At 38.8% G+C, this 17,983-nt stretch overlaps 1 protein-coding gene across 6 annotated transcripts in view; it reads left to right on the top strand.

The window, feature by feature from the left end:
* Window positions 1-2,636: 2,636 nt before the first annotated feature.
* Window positions 2,637-17,983, top strand: part of rbfox3a (RNA binding fox-1 homolog 3a) — a 402,031-nt gene continuing 386,684 nt past the window's right edge. For 3 of the 6 annotated variants that reach the window (XM_057358082.1, XM_057358081.1, XM_057358079.1), the window contains exon 1: window positions 2,640-3,048. The gene's annotated coding sequence lies outside the window, so the exon portion shown is untranslated. Of the gene's footprint in view, window positions 3,049-17,983 lie in introns of all 6 variants that reach the window. The other 3 variants (XM_057358078.1, XM_057358076.1, XM_057358077.1) reach the window with 3 other exon arrangements.

The following is a 17,983-nucleotide window of genomic DNA, read 5'->3' as shown; positions in this document are numbered from 1 at the left end:
TGTGTGTTTTTTAAAGGAAGTCGTTTAGCTTTGTTCTTGAAGAACTTGGAAATGGATTTCTTTGAAATAAACAGAATTGATTTGATTTAGATATGTGCCGTTCCTCCTTGACGTAAAAGACAGAAGATTGAATCAATGTCTGAGGAGTCCTCTGGGGTCTCACCGACTGTCCGCAAACAGCTCCTCTGAACTCTTCAGTTTGGAGGTAAACATTTCTGACAAAAATGTTTTTGTCTACAGTGGTCTCGGAGTCTACAGTGGTCTCTGAATAGTAATGTGTAGGAGAAGATATTGTGAATATCATAGACACCACCTTTAAAGGAATAGTTCACCCAAAAATGAAAATTCTGTCATTTACTCACCCTCTTATCATACAGGTTTGAAATGACTTACTTTTTTCTGCTGAACGCAAAAGATGTTTTAAAGAATGTTGGTAACTGAACAATGGCGATACCCATTCACTTCTATTGTATAGACATAAAGCCAATGCAAGGCAATTAGTACAGTCATTGTTCGGTAACCAACATTCTTCAAAATGTCTTCTTTTGTGTCCCCATCCACGTTGTAACGAGGAAGGCGGATGAGAGCCGTGAGGGAACGGTGCGAGGCCTGTGCACGTTGCACCTGTCTCGCATCTCTCACGGGAGGAGCTCCGGGAGCTTAAAAGGACGAGCGACAGGAGTGTACGACGAGAGAGGACCAGGCCTGGACATTGTGTTAAGTTTTATTTATGTTTGTGTGGCCGGCAGTTGACCGTGAAGTAGCTGTCGGCTCTTTACTTTCGTTTTGTTGTTTGTTTATTTTATTTTTAAAAGTTGGTTATCGTTCGAATGTAATACATTCCAAGAATAGGAAGGAAGGAGGCGGGAACCTGTGAACGTTAAACAAACTTTTAATAAAATAAACAAACAACAAAACGAAAGTAAAGGGCCGACAGCTACCTCACGGTCAGCTGGAGCCCCTCTTGTGAGAGATGCGAGAACGGTGCAACGTGCAGCTGACACTCATTATCACTCGCGTCACCGGCCTTGCACCGTTCCCTCACAGCTCTCGTCCCGCCCTCCTCGTTACGCACGTTTTTTGAGATTTGTACCCGTTAAAATATTTGTGAGATTTTTGTGTGTGATGATGTTTAATGTCCCAGCCAATTATATGGAGTTGTAAAAGCTTTGAATATTCACGAACTGGATGTAGCTAGTGTGATTTATGTCGTAAAAATAAAATATATCAATTATAATATGCATTACATTATTATCTATTATATTTTACTATGAATTAATATGGTAATATAATTATTTATGAATACATTCATTAATATATTAATAAATATTAATATATTTGGAGCTTTTGTTAACCACAGACTTTAGTTCAGGCATTTAACCAAAAACCCACTGACTTTGGAGCGATGGAACTGGAAGTGCTAAATTGCTAACTTCCTTCCGGGGTTTGCATACAAAAAATGGTATGGTCTCTAATAGTATGGTCATATGACTGTCATTGCCATGGCAATGGTTTACACGGCAACTACAGGTGCACAGAGTATGACAATAGCGCTGACAAAAGGATGAGGGAAGGTTGTACAAGATGTAATTGATGGGACACATTCTTTGATAGCAAGGCACGAAATACAGCACAGTGCTAAGATCAGAGTTCAAATGGCTAATTTAGCTTTTAATTGAAATCAGTGGAGTGTAGTCTACCCTGACAGCATTGAGCGCTCGGGGACCCACGGGGCTGCCATGGACTTTCCACACTTTATATCTTTAATTTACACCATCAGTTAAAGACTTGTCCCAACACAGCACGCCAGAACACCTTTATGACCAAATGTGGGTTTTGTTTTGTTTGTGCATTATTTATTGTATTGGCAAATATAAAATTTTTTGGAGTTAATTTCTGCATTTGTTCGATTTTTTTTTTCCAGATTTTTTCCAAATCCAATTCCAAATTACTATTGCATACATGGTTATTAGTTTAATCAATCCCTGGAAATTGAAACCATGATCTTGTCGTTGTTAGCACTGGGCTATTTGATCTACAAGAATGCCATCTCCATAGTTAACCAAAATGAGCAAATCAAAATCTAGTGTTATAACATTTGTGTATATGAATGCCGTGAATAAGAAGAACTTGAACTGCGAGGATGTGGTCTACAGAAAAAGATGATTTCCGAATGTTTTTAATCTTGAACTTCTCTTGCACACTTAAGTACCAATATAATAATATGCCAATGGGAAAGAAGCATCAACTTTTACGTATTTGGATCAGCTTGATATTATTGGATGATTCATCTACTGCTACGAAACGTGTCTGTTTATGTTGCGTCTGAAAGCTGGCATACATGTAGTGTGGATTAAAGATGGTGAGCGAGTGATGCTGGTGAAAGAATTGTGTGTTGTAGCAGCGTCTGGTCTCTTTCGTTCAGTACCTGTCAGCCCGTGTTAGTGGTCGGTGCCTTCCGAGAGGGGCTCGCGTGAAACTGTCAGTGCATCCTCTCCACCTCCGTGTTCCCTCTCTTTCCTCCTCCTCGCTGCTTTCCATCTGTCCGTCCCTCCCTCCCACCCTCATCTCAATATCCCTCTCTCTCTTTCTCTGGTATGTTCTTATTGTGTAAGTCGCAGCCTACCCAAGCAGCCCCCGCACGCACATTCACATGCACACGCACACCCACCCCACATACACACACCCTGCATGTGCGAACATAAACACACATACACGCACCGCAGACGCGTGTGGTTGACCACACTGGGCTCTCAGCAGTGTGTGAAGACACGCACAGCACGCCAAAGAAGCAGCGTTACTGAATCTAACGCAGGACCGGCAAGCAGATCGCATCGCAAACCATCCTACTTCTCTCTCTCTCTGCCTCTCTCACCCCTTTTTCAGTTGTACTTGTGTAGAGCCGGAGAAGAAGAAATACCCTCTCTCTCTCTCTCGCTCTCTTCCCCTCTCTCTCTTATTCTTTCTCTCTGTCCTATGGTGGGATAAACCGTGAAAAGATGAGCGTGTGATACAGAACCAGACCTGAGTGACCTGACAGCTCTAACTGTAAGTACGCAAGTCTCTTACTTTCCTTTCCACACGCACAGCCACGTGAATAAATATTTTGGTGTATTAATTGATATTCGAACGTTTATGTGAATCGGAGACAACATTTTTAATGCAATTTTCAGGTCTGATAAAACTCCATTAATGATGTTTGGGACTCAAGGAGGGAAAACGATTGTTTAGTTTCACACTGAATGATTTGTTTTGTTTATGTGACACATCTGGTATTGCAGCGGATCTTCTTCGTGCATCTTTAAGCAACACTTGACACGTCCAGAACCGCGCGTGGAGAGTCGTAGTGGCGTCTTTCTCATGTGTTATTGAAAAGTACACATCGCACATCGCTTTCCGTAAACACGGGACTTATCACTGCTGTACCTCAATCCCTGCATGTTTATTAGAAGTGGAGATTAAAAAGTAATAAAACAATACAGGGGTATCATCATTATATAGAGCATTATCCACATTTCTTTATCTTATTATAATTCTCATGGATAGTGTGTGAAGTGGTGCAAGTGTGCAGTTTGAATACTTTTGTATTTGAAAGCATGTCTTATCTCTTTTATGGCCCTATTTTTTTACGCATTCTTTGTCATTTATCAGTATCTAACCTTGAAAAGCACAGAAAGCATAGACAATGAGATCCTGATACTGTACTGTATGTGAGGTTTTATTGTCACAGCGGGTTCCCTTCAGCAAGGTTTTTATTTTTTGGTTCCTCTAAGCATAGAGATCTGTTAAAACATCATCCTTTGCAGAGTGTGGAACAGGTTTTTATTTTGTTGGAGTGCTGTATGAGTAAGAAAGTGCCTCCTCTCTGGATGACCGGACATTGCGAGAAAGATAGATATTGACAGCGAGACAGAGAACAGCGTGTCACATTCGGCTTGCTTGTGACGGTTTGCTCAGGCAGTGTAGCATAGCTGACAACTAAAGTGAAAACACAGTGTTGCCATCAGCCTGTGAACAGTCAGGAAATAAAATCAAGGCTTTTAGAATGGATTTCAGGAGTCGTTGAGACGAATAATCGTCCGTTGAAAATACTGCAGGAGTATAGCTCAATGAAAGAAATGTTTGGGGAGTCCAACAGTGTGAAAGCAGTACCTGACAATAGGCTTTTATTGTGTATTTTTAGTAGTAGTTTTATGCGCAAATGATATTGTCAGCATAATTTGTACGACTTTTTTCTTTTGTATTTAGGTTGGGGCATTCTCAAGTTTGAGGAAAAGCTGACGATTCATATTTTTCGCGTTATATCTTACATATTTTTTTGGTTTCTTCTACCACACACCTGTACTTTGCACCTTAAGTAGTTATAATGTGTATGTTGTATTTATAGCACACCGTAGAGCCGCAGCTATAAGGCGGCACACGCTTTCTTCACAGAATTATACTTAAATATACTTGTGTATTGTTTGTTATTTTTCTGTCTCTTTATATACCATATGTCTGGGAGGTCAAAGCGCATAAGAATTCCATTGTTCACATATGGCAGTAAAACACTAAGTACTTGTGTCATGCTTCTCTGATAATCTAATAGAAGCGAGCAACTTCTGGCATTCGAACAAGCTTTCTACCTTCTCTCGTTTTCTCACTTTCCGTCGTGTGTGCGTTTGTGTGATTTCACCATTAGAGGTTTTGACTACTGTGCTGTTTCTCGATATGAGAACGTCCTGCTGAGACGCATGTCACATGAAACATGGCATGAGATGTGTGAACCACATGGTCAGAGAGGTTCACAGCTTGTGTATGCAAAATTCATTCATCCATATGTTAGTGCAGCACTGCAACGAGCTTTTTAGCAAGCTCCTTGTTTCAATATCAAATTGGCATAATTATGTTACTTAACTCCATCACAGCGTGAGACTTTTTTGTTGATGGATTTTGCGCTGATGTTTTCTGCAGAATGAGCTATACATAGACGTTGGCATCTTCTTTTTAGTTAAACTCTGCATAATTAGTTGGAAATTGCAAAGAATGTTTGTGACCAGACAGCAAATGTGCATTGTCATTGTTAAAAGTACATCGTTGATTTGTTCTTTCGAAAGCCATCGCATATCAGAGGGATGCTATAGTTGTGTCAAAAGGGCGGTAGCATAATTGCTCTATATTGCTCATTTATCAATTCACCATATGTGTGCATGGATTTTTGGATGTAGCAATCAGTTTGTCCCCTGTCTCTTCTGTATTCTGTATGTCTTACACTCTTAATCATTTGTATACAAGCATTGATTGTTATATATTACATACATGTTCTGAATATGTAGACATTATAGTTATCTAAACCTCAGTAAAATGCATTACCATCTCAAAAAACCAACAACAATGAATGGTCTTAAACTGAGGCCAAATAAATTCTATTGTATTGCTGAACTGGACTGGCAGTCTGTCAGTACAAGTGAAGTTTGCAGTTGTCTTGCAGCGCTTCAGCTCATTTAAACAAAATATTTTAGAGTGGATCATAGTTGCTCAAAACCCAAACAAATTTTAAGCACTATTGGTGTTGGAGGTCATGACAGGTGGTCTTTATTTCGAGAAACAAATATACAAACTGTGGTCTGCCGATAGCTAGAGGGTCTGGAAAAATGCTGAGTTGGATTGTGAGCAGGAACACTTAATGAAACGTTATGAAACGACCACAACTGGACACTTTTCCAGCCGCTTAAGTATACTCATTCATCTTTTATATAGGGAATTTAAACTCAATGCGGATTAATTTAATAATAGTTTTATTCCTTTAAAACCAAATGAACCACCTCCAAGGTGAATCGCGACAATGCATAATTTGATTCTAAGCACTAAAAAAGTTTTTGAATATTAAAGAAAAGACAGAGGTAGAAGACTGCGTCTTTTTTATCAGAAGTGAGCTGCTTTTTTGTGAAGCTTTGGGAATAATTAAGTCTTAAAAGATGACACTGCATAAAAGTATCAACTACAGCACAAAACACCGTTAGTTTATTAAAAAATATTTCAATATGTATAAAAACTTTTGGGTGTTTCAGAACCATGTGTGATTGTTTAACAACCTCTGAGATTGTATCTATCTAGAAAGAGTCAAGTTTGAAGAGATTTTACTTTCTGCTAAACATCCTTAGTATTCTACCCAAGAAACATTTCACTTGTTGCATGGGTTTGCAGTTTGCTGTGGTTTTTTTTGTGTGCATCTGTCATATTTTCCCGGACGGGGATTAGCTTAATCCAGGACCAGGCCTTAGTTAAATTAGTATAGTTACATTGGTTTTAAAAACATACTTTACAAAAAAAATGACTGTGTGCATCTTGAGACAAATCTTTTTCTACTCTGATATACAGGCGTTAAGACAGTATGTGGCCCCATAAAGATTTTTCTTAATGTTTCATTCATATATAAATCATATTTATTCATTTAAATTTTATCGTAGTGTATTACTATATATATATACATCCTTTACATACATCCTTTATTTCATATATATATATGTATATGTATCATATATATGTATGCGTAGTCATTATATATATATATATATATAATGACTACGCATACATATATATGATACATATATACCTGTATATATGTATCATATATACGTATGCGAGTGTGCGTGTATATATGTAAATATTAGTGATGCAATGGATCACAAAACTCACAGTTCGGCTCATTTTACGGATTTTGCGTCACGGATCGATCATTTTTCAGATCAGCTAATGTAAATGCTCATAATAGTTTTCAATAGTTTTAACAGTCAATAGTTTTATTATTATATTTTATTATAACCTATGGTTATAATACATTCATAACTTGTTTGTGCAACCAATAAAAGGCTCAAAAATTGGGGTGCTTATATAAGGGGTTATAAATGTTATAAAAATGAAGTTGTGAAAGTACCCTGAAGATATCAACAGATTAATTTAACAGATTATTTAACATGATTATTTATCTTCTAATCTAGGCTGTTATACAGTGTGCGTGCATTAAAAATGACTATGTATAACAAATAAAAACGATATAAACATGCAGAGTAATCTGTAGAGATCAGATTTGAAATGTGACAGGTGTTATGAGGTGGCAATCATAAAGTATCTCGAACGACTTTTTCTCGGCTTCTTAAACGCGTTACTGAATAATGATTGGGCAGCACGTCAAAATTGCTGAAGTGGTGCGCGTTTGTGCGTGGATTGCGTCATTTGCGTTTTGATTCAACACAACATTGCTGCTTACGCAGCAGTTTAAGTTAAGATATACGCGAGAATGTGCTTTAATATTGTATTCGTCCAGATACTGGAGAGAGAGAGATCGCGTTGGCGCTGAAACGAGAGCGAGCGAGAGCGCGTTTTACTCTTTTACTCCATGATGAATAAATTTACAGTTAATCCGTGGGTCACATGCTTTACGCAGCAGTTTAAGTGAAGATATACGCGAGCATGCACTTTAAAATTGTACTCGTCCAGATACTGAAGAGAGAGTGAGAGCTTGTGCGCGCTAAAATTATCTTTTACTCAATGATGAATAAATTTACAGTTAATCCGCGGGTCACATGCGTTCTGAACCGTATAGCATGATCCGTACGGATCATACGCGATCCGTTTCACCACTAGTATATATAGCATTATTAACTTTATAAAACGCTATATATATGAGATATGTTAAAGGACAGACGTATCATAAGACAAATCATAAATCATCCAAGTAGTGTTACAATACACATGTATATTATCTATCGCCATCAAATTCGCATTTTGACAGATTGGAGCCGGAGAAATATTCGCTTACGATCGGAACCTAACAAATTTAATTTTGTGCTAATCCAGGGTTAAAGGGAACCACCCTGACCTCACCTTGGACCCCTTGCTGTCACTATACCCCAGCGAGTGACTGATGCAGGACTAAAGGACCTACTTGTTTATGTTCAATGGAGAGCTTTCTCTCTCTTCGGCGTGTTTATTTATGAGCCCCTCTCATCTGGCCTGAGCGGGGGGAGATAAATCTGTCACACACAGATCTACTACTGCTACACCACCATCACACACACCAGCTAGCCGAGATGCTCTTTTTTTGTCAGGCTGGAGTACATGAACACAGTGTACTAACGGTTGTTATGTATTTCAGCCCTAGTTTGGAGATTGGGTATAATGAGGCCGAAAGACCCCGTTAGGATAATGTAGGAAAGTAGATTTCTCATTATTGAATAGCGATAGTCATACAAAATACAAGAAAATCAATTAAAACTTTGTTTAAAAATGTAAATATAAAGGTGGCAACTATGGCAGAAATACATTAAATGAGCTATTAAATAGATCAGGATGCCCAATTGTACCGTATATAGTCATATCAATACAACTGTGTTGTTATTTGATTCAATTGATTGCTGTTTGGAAGACTGATGTGTTATTCTAGGAGTCATTAGCTGGAATTTAAATGCACGTAAAAATCTGAGAAATTAAACCTATAATCCGTCGCTTGAAATTTAATAATGGTCCAGTAGCGTTGTTGTAGAGTAATAAACTGCAGATTATTTTGCAAACTCTTAATCAACTCTTAATTACTATTTACCGAATATTAAAATAGAGCTAAAATTGTCATATTTAATTATGTAAATATTGTTTTGCAGTTTTATCGAAATAACAAGCAAAAGGCTCTGTGACAGACCTCATGGGTTTTCTGCGTACAACAGACTCAGTTTCTGAGTCTTACAATCTGTCTGTCGTTCTTGTTTTTTTTATATAACATTGTTTATATAGGATGCAAGATTTATGTGTTTGAAGTTTCGAGTGATCGGTGGGTCCGGAAACAGTGACTCATCATCTTGTCATACCATGTCATGCTGCTCATATTTTTGGATGGAGTTGCATTAAAGGCCGTCTGCTTGATCATCTGTCTATTTAGAAATCCACCGGAACTGCTGCCACTCACAAGATTCACACCACCGAACGGCTGCTACAAATATTTGCAAACATATTTTCATGCAAAGTAAATTCTGTATGGTATTGAAAATCTTAATGTAATGCAGATTTTTGGAGTGCTTTGTTCTCATTGGTCAATCGCATTTGGATTTTGTTATAGAATTGCTAAACTGTATTTGACCATTGTCTCTGGCATCAGAAATACTGTTTAATAATGTCTAGTTTAATAATTGAAATAATAATTATTACAACTTAATAATTGAAAGTCAAATCAAAATGTCATGCACTTATAATGTTCATTAACAGCCAGGCAGTCATTATAATTTTATTAAAAAATAAACAATCCCAGACAGACCTGTATTGATCACTCTGCAAGTTTAATTTGCAATGCTAAATGCGCTTTATATCTTGTAATGTTATAATGAATGCCAAAACGAGTCAATTTTAGCAAAATATTTTTTAGGGGTGGAGTCAAGATTTAGTCAAGAAACTTTTTTGGTCAGTATATGTTGCATTAAAGGACCGTTTACACCAAGGACGATAATGATAACTCTAAATATAGTTTTAATAATCATTATAATTTTTAACGAATGAAGTCCATACCACAACTTTAACAATTATACATAGGAACAATATTTTTGGCATCACTTTCAGAGCATTTTTTCTAGCTGATGAATGATAAAACATAGAAAGACAATCTAACTCCTTTTGAACTTAACATGCAAGCACAACATAATTGACTGTTGTTAGGAACACTAGTGTTCTAGTTATCGTTTTTGGTATGAATGGGCCTTAACTGTCACCAAACTGCGTATCCCACACATGCATTTATAATTTTCAGCTGTCCGGTGGTGATGTTAATGAGACGGTCTTTTATCATCGTCAGTCATTGTTTTCCTGTCAAATTCCCAAAGTTAAAAGAGAGCCGAACGCTTCAAAAATGCATCTAACAGCAGCGGCAACCTTTGGCGACGCGTGTTCGTGACAGCTCTGATGTAACTCTCTAGTATTATAGGCAGTGTTTCCATATGTGACTGCCAAGACCATGGCAGTTCAATCCATGCCCTCCAAGGAACGGCTTTGATAGTCGGACTCGGAGAGATTGTGTGGTCCTCGATTGGATCATGCTTAGTGCTATACATGAGCGTTCACACAAATCTACAGGGAGGATGAGGGTGAGACATCGTAGATGATATTGTGAGGAAAGTAAATATCACTGGACACCTGTTTAGGGGCCATACGTTTCCCAGTGAATGTGCAAACTGCATCCTAAAGGATGAGAAATATGGGACCCGTGTTTGGACCGTGCTTCTGAAACACCCTGACAAAAGACAGCTTAGCCAACAATTTCCTCCCCTTCATAGAAAGGAGGAAATAAAAAAGCTAACTGGCTGGGGGAAAGACTAGCTTTTATCCACAGGCTGTTTGATGTTGGATTTTGTGTGTGTGTGTGTGTGTGTTCGTGTGTGCCCATGTGTGTGTGTCCAGGGCACCACCAATCCTGTGAGAGCACTGGTTATCGTTGCGCGTCAAGAGAGGGATATGGTCGCCTCTGGCCCCCGGAGAGACACTCCTGCGTTCCCCGAATCCACCAAAACAGGCAGAAAAGCTAGTTAAAGCAGCAGTCGCGGACACACAGATCCTAGCCGTTAACAAGCTCTCTCTCTACTGCTTTCTCACTCTGTACCGGGTCTGGTAGCAGTGATTAGAGCCCTGTTGAAGCTGTGTAATAAGGACGGGGGCTACGGCTTTCGCGCTGGCGCGATCAGCTGCGCGGCCGTGCCGGGTATTTCAGAGGGCTGCTGCAGACAGATAGGGAGATTGAATGGGAAGAAAAAACTGTCCCGAGGTAAGAGAGAGGAAGATGGGTGGACTGCTATTATTTGGTAAAAGAACTGGCATGGACATGAGGCAAAGTCTAACAGCACAATTATCCTTTGTATCTCTATGTAACCGCACAATCTCTGTACTCGACCGTCTGCTGTTGTCTATCGTAAAATCCTCTTTTTCACATGTAGGTCTACAGTTTTTACTGTAATTTACCGGTAACGCCCGTTTCACACCGCACGCGTAAGCAGTGCATAAGCGGAGCGCTGCCTGGGTACCACAGTACAACAATGCAATTTCGCATTACGTTATTTAAATGCATCAATGAGCAAAATATCTTCCAGAACTTCATCAAAGCGCTTTTTAAGTAGATTGCATTGTTATATCCGCCTATTTCATGCTCTTTTAGATTCACATAGTACAAGTTATAAATAAAAAGCCGTCGTGCTTTGAAGGATACAGTCACTAAATGGTTAACTCACCATAGGAGAGAGCGACTAACTTGTGATGCGATGGCTTTTCTCTCACACATACGCAATATAAGCATATAACATGATATAAATGTATTTTTATCTGTTTTTTCAGAAGGTTATGATGACAGTGGGATTCAGACAGTACAGTGACAGCGTAATGCGATCGTTTTCCACTCATTTAGATGCAATATAAGCATAACATTTAAGATATACTTGTATTATAAATCCTTTAAATGTGCTGTTGTGTTTTTGGCCTAAAAACTTCTGGCGAAAGTGTTTTTGAAAGTCGTGGCGACTGTTAAGAACACATTAGACACCACTTACATGCTTTAAAGGTTAAAGTGTTACTTTTTCCTGTCAATCCATGTGGATTTTGTCCGTAAAGAATGCACTGTCGCTTTAATTGAGCGTGAGCAGCGCAGCAAAAATAGACTCGGCGCCGAAATGATCGCTGCGCCGCTGCTTATGCGTGCGGTATAAATGCTGTCATCTGTTAACTTATGCGCCGAAAAAAATATGCGCTGCTTATAATCTTGATTATAGTTTAATCAGAGGAAATCGGAATGCTTTTTTGTAACATGATGTGAGGTGAAGCAGCTATATTTTCATTCAAAATGTTGTTTAATGTTGACTTGCAGTTTAAAGGTCTCCAACATTCCCCATTCGAGCATTTTGTTGTGTACTTGTACGCCTGTTGCCTACATAAAAATATAGCCTGGGGGTGTCACCTTGATGACCACTGAATGAACCAATTTGCCTTTAAGCAACGAAATATGGCAATTAAAACAGCTATAGAGATGTATACAGGTGTGCTCGATTTGGCCTGTCACGCCCGTGAGTTGTAAGCTTAGCTCGGCACATGGGTTGACAGATGGCTCGGTTTGTTAGTATGCGCACGGTTTGACCCGTCCCAGCATGAGGAGCAGTCGGCTAACAACGGCCAGTGCATCTGCAGGCAGGTCCTATTCTCCACCTAGGATTGCAGCCAGGTTTGGCCTTAAACACTCTGGAGACCCATACTTACAGTTTGGAGAATTGCACGTCGATGAGGGGTGAAAAATGTCTGTGTGTTCAGTAAGAGTGAGACTGAGAAAGTCCACAACAAATTCGGACTCAAAGCCATATTGATTTAACACACACAGATATGCTGACTAAACACAACAGAGACTCAAACACTGAACGTGCACGTACACACGTAGTGTAAGTGTGTGCGTTTGCATGTGTTATACCGTCTCCAAACAATAAACTGAGACCATGTGTCGGAAAACAATATTTTTGTCTTGTTTTCCAGTGAAAATGTCTTTAAAAAAATGTCTTAAAGGGACAGTTCACAAAAAAAACTGTCATCATTTACTCACCCTTGATTTCCAAATCTGAATAAATTTCTTTGTTCCGATGAACACAGAAAAAGATATTTGGAAGATATTTTTGGAATAGTTCATGGTCACCAGTGACTACCATAGTAGGAAAAATGGTTCCCCAGAACTACTTGCCTACATTCTTCCAAATATCTTTCTTTGTGTTCATCAGAACAAAGGAATTTATTCAGAGTTGAAGACATAATTTTTGAAGAAAATCATTTTTGGGTGAACTGTTCCTTTAAACCACTGAACAAAGTTTTGAAAAACAGGAGAGCAGTACTGATTCAAAACCGTTTATATATATTTTTTATTCTACTAAATTACTGCAAACAATAGACTACATACCAACAATTTTAAAACAGGAATATGTCCAAATGACCACAGCTACAGTTTACAACCAATCCATCTTTTCTCCTCTTGGCATTTTCTGTTACATGTTTAGCCTCATCTCTTCCTATAGCTTTGGTTTGTAGCGACTGCGACATCATTAGCGGTGGTTGCATCAGTGGCGTGAGCGGAGGTCACCACCGCTCTTGAACTGTGTTGTTGATACAGTAGTGGCACTAGTCACAATAGGGATGCTGAATGTTAGTGGAGGTTCTGCCCTGGCTGGCTAGAGGCTGCATCGAGCGGGAAGGCCCTTGTGCCTGCTCTCCCCGTACATTGTCTCAGCACGTGTGGTTTATTTAGCAGGAGCTGTCATCTCCCATAAACCCTCAGTGTGCCTACATACATTGCTTCTGCCAACTTCTCTGCGTCAGGCACACTTGTTACTGGAGAGAGAGCTGATAGCTCCAGTTCAACTGGCCGCTCGCTATCCCCGGAGAGAGAGCTATTGGGGAGCGTCTTTTTACCCTTAGTCAGGTGACCTAGGCTCATTTCATACATTGTGTGTAATTGGGTGCTTTTTGTAACCGTCAGCTGTTTGGTATAGTGCTTTCACAATGGCAGCGTTTTGTGTATGAATTTTCAGTTCTGTTACGCAGCGGAAACAAAGTTGTTTGTTGCACAGTATTTTCTTGAATAATAACTAGAAAAGTTATTGAAAATATAGCAACTTTGCGTAGCGCAGTTTGTGATAACATTGTCAGATTTGTTTATAAATAATGCATATATAATTTTCAATTTTCAAATATTTTAGCACTTTACGATAAGGTTGTATTTTTAATGCATAAAATAAAGTGGTGTAGTCGGGGCCGTATGCTTACTTTTTCCATAGCGCTGTTTGTGTATAACGACTTCTGAAGATCTATATTAGCGTATTAAAATTCCCCTTAAATTAACAACAAGTATTCACACAGAGATGGCAGTGTTGGCAAAGTTACATCTGTATTGTGTACCAAGTAAAATCTTGCATATGTTTTTATGTAATCTTGTGCATGTGATGTGTTAAAAACATGATTAAAATATTGTATTGTGGTGGTCAACAGTACTGGCATAGATCTGTTTTTTCCAAACGATATAACTTGATAATCAAAACATAAGTGAAGAATTATGAATATTCCTATTATATATACACTGTCATATATATATATATATATATACACTATTTTTGTTAGGACTACACCACTGATAAAACATTAACTAAACATAGAAAATACTTCTACAGCATGTACTACAGCACATACTGACCTTAGTTCATGTCAATTTCATTATTTATTAATATATTTTAGAAATCAAGTTGTAAATGTAACTGTAACATTAGCTCATGTGCAGTGAATTAAGATGAACAATTGTATTGGCATTAACTAACATTAACAAAGATTATTTATGTAATTATAATTACATTGTCTATAGTTAGTTCATAATATTTAATGCATTTACTAATGTTAACAAATACAACGTTATTGTAGTGTATTGTAAAGCCATATATTTCAATTTAATTAAAATGTTACAAACAAAAGCATTATCGAATTGTGTATCGAATATCACAATATTTAGCAATTTATATAAAAAAAGTTTTTCAAAATTTGTGCAGCCCTATTAATAGCCATATTTTTTTAATTAGTTGTTGGAAGGAGCCAATGAGAAATACTACAGACTTGTTTGTTATGAAATTTAGTTGTTTACATCTAAATTGTAATTCATTTAGTCCGAATACAAACAAAAAAATGTAGCTACAGTATAATCAACCTGCATCGTTTCAAACATTGGTTAGAAAGTGACAGAGAGAGAGAGCGAGAGAGAGTCAAACCAGGGCGATGTCTGGCAAATTTTACCTGTACATTGCTGCACAGATAGATGTGGTCAAAAAGCGTCAATTTTAAATTCATGGGCACATCTTCTGGGCACGTGCAATAATGTAATCATTTCCATGCACGTCCATGGTCACAGCCACGTTTATGCAGAGGTCACGGCATCTTTTGACTGAGTGGAAAATCACAGCTTGGGAAAAGTTCTCATGTGTCTAAACTGCTTCTCTCGTTCCTTAGCAGCTATGTTAGCGGGAGCTAAATAAAGAAAACATGTAGGAGTGAAGCTTTCAAGACTTTGGAAAGCTTTGCTTTGGAGCGGCTCCCACCAGGGGCCAGCCACCTCCTTTATGTCAGTTATCCCGCTGGTTAATCATCAAACAAACTACACGCAGACAGAAAGCACCAAAACTTCTCTTGACATTTTCAGTCTCCTTAAGCCCTCGGACGAACGGGAGATGAAAAGGCACGCGGCGAGGCGTGCTGACGACGCAGGGACGTTCTCCGCATTCGTTCGTTTCCGTGAAATTACAGCATGGGGTCTTCAGGTTTGAATACAAATCATCACACGGCCTCTGCAGAGTCCCTCTCCACAGGGGCTTTGCTTTCAAGTGTTCCTTCGGTTCGGACGAGCGCTCTTTTTTTGCTGAGATAACCTGCCCGTCTGACTCTTGGGTATGCTGGGAGAGTTTCTGCTTCTTTAGTGAGCGTGTCGTTTACTTGAAAGTAAAGAGTTTTAAGTATGCGTTTGTAGGCTTTGGTGACAATGCGTTATCGAGTCATTTTTGCTCCACGGCCATGCATGTTCGAGTGTGACATTTGCGAGCGTCTACGCAATATCCATTCGGAGTAAAACAATGTCACTGCATGCGATGTAAAGTTAATGAGGATGGTTTGTTTTGTTTTGCTGACCGTCTTTACTGTGCACTACAAGACTGAAGAATGAGGTGAATACAATCTGTAGAGTAGACGGATCATTAAAGCACAACCCTGATCTCAATGCTAAACAAAAGACCTTCATTCGCATTTTCTTATACATTTACGCATTTGGCAGACGCTTTAATACAGTCATTATAGTTTTATTATAACTATAATAACCCGTTTTATTGTAGTTACTGCTGGAAATGCCAGAGATTTACTGCAGGACCCTAGTTGGGGATTTTTTTTGCTAAAGTATATATGCTGAAAATGACACTTTATGTATGTATGAAATTTGCTTGTGTTTGGAGGCCTTTTTAAGGATAAAATACAAAAATCCTCGATATTTTGAGGTGGCACGTGTCCTCTTGGAAAACACTCTGTGTTCCCCCATTTCCGGCCCTGATTGTAGTTCTGTATCATTTTGAATTAGTTTTTATTTTTCATGTAAAATTGTCTCATTTTTAGCTATTTTTTATGTGCTTTTGTCATTTTTTTATTTTGCTATATATTTAAAATTTATTTCTATTTAATTATATTTATCAATTACATTTATTTTTATTTTGTTGCATAAACCCAACAGTTTATGGCAGAGGCAACTTTTCAAATTTTTCAAATAAAGTTTTTCATATAAAATTTAGGTAAATATTTTTGAAAGGTTTTAACAGTTTAAGTTTGTTTTACTAAACTTTAATAACCTTGATCCAAATGAAGTATTTCAAACTATATATTTTACTATACTGATATATCGGCCAATTATCAGTATCGTCCATTGGCCGATAGTTTAAAAACAGCCGATGAACAGGGCCGATATACCTTTTCAATCAAGAAAAATACAATGAATTTGTGTTCTGTGTATAGAAAATGTGAAGAAACATAACCAGTTTGATGTTCAGGATGAATAGTCATTATATGAATTAATGACGTTCAGAAAGTTATGAAATATTTTAATCTTCACAATTGGTTTAGGTATCAGCAGATGTCACTTTGAATAATCGGCTATCGGTATCGGTGCAGAAATTTTGTACCGGTGCATCTCTAGTTTGAACCAATGACCTTTGAGCTACCAAATGAACTGCATGAATGCCAGTGCTGTTTCCAACCTATAAACAAATAACTGCTGTCTAATAGAAATGCTGATACACGAGCACCACACTTAACACCTCTTTAAAACCTTAAAAACTTGAGGCGAGCATTATTTTTGGTCGTCACATCAGCTCTGGCCAGAAAGGGGAGCTGAGCCTTCCCAAATCCCAGAATCCCCCCTGCTGCGAGTAGACAGAAGAACAGTCTGTTCAGTGTGCTGCTCGGTGGCAACAAAACGTTCAAACTGCATCTTTCCTCAAATTTCCAGTAGACAAAAACTTGGAAAACATGGATTGTGAAAATTAGACGCCTGTGACCTTAAGACACTACAACTAACTGTAAGGACGGTACGTCTAGATCTCTGCTTCACAAATCAGGACAAAGACTTATTTGAATGCACCCTTCAGTGTTAAACTAATTTAAATTGAAGTTTGCACTGAATTGATTTGAATCGAATTAAACTGCGCTGTTTTACCTCAGACTCATCCGGACACGGCCCTGTCTGTTTCTTTTGGCTCAGGCTGTCATAAGCATGTCACATAGACCTTATCCATCACAGAGCTCCGTCCTCATTCCTCTGACCCGTGGACTAGATTGTCTTTGAAAATAACATGATTCCATTTGACCTTGCCTGTACATTCTCATGTAGACGCTTGTAGTGTACATCACATCAGGTCAGGCTTTACAGACGGGTGTTTTATTGAAACCGAAAGGGTACTGGTTTGATTGGTTACAGTTGCACACTGCTCTTGGTTTCCGTGTGTGTGTGTGTGTGTGTGTGTGTGTGTTTGATAGATTCTTGTTCTCTGGCACTGCGTAGCCCTGGCCAGTAGCCGGCTATGGGACAGGCCCATCGTGTGGGGAACAGGAAGCGCCCCACCGGCCCAATGCCTCGGTATCAGCAGGAAGAAAGGAGATTCTGCACCTGTCATAGAGCAAACCTCCGCCAAGCTTCAATGCCAGACTTCTCCTTTTGTCCTTGGCCAGTAGTGGTTGTCTCTCATACTGCAGGACGGGACGGGCAGGTGCTGCCGGTCGACCGCACTGGTTGTACATCATTGATGTCAGTCATTGACGAGCACACTTTTTTCTCCTCTCAGGCATCGATTCGAAAAAAAGTCAAAGTGGAGCCCAAGATGTGATCAATGGCAGCCGGGACCCTCTTGGAATCCCACTGCAGACTGCGGGGGGAGAA

Source organism: Triplophysa rosa, linkage group LG18 (genome assembly GCF_024868665.1).
Source record: "Triplophysa rosa linkage group LG18, Trosa_1v2, whole genome shotgun sequence".
In the NCBI taxonomy this organism is placed as follows: domain Eukaryota; kingdom Metazoa; phylum Chordata; class Actinopteri; order Cypriniformes; family Nemacheilidae; genus Triplophysa; species Triplophysa rosa.
The sequence above is the reverse complement of the archived record's forward strand: the minus strand, read 5'-3'. Positions and strand labels throughout refer to the sequence as shown.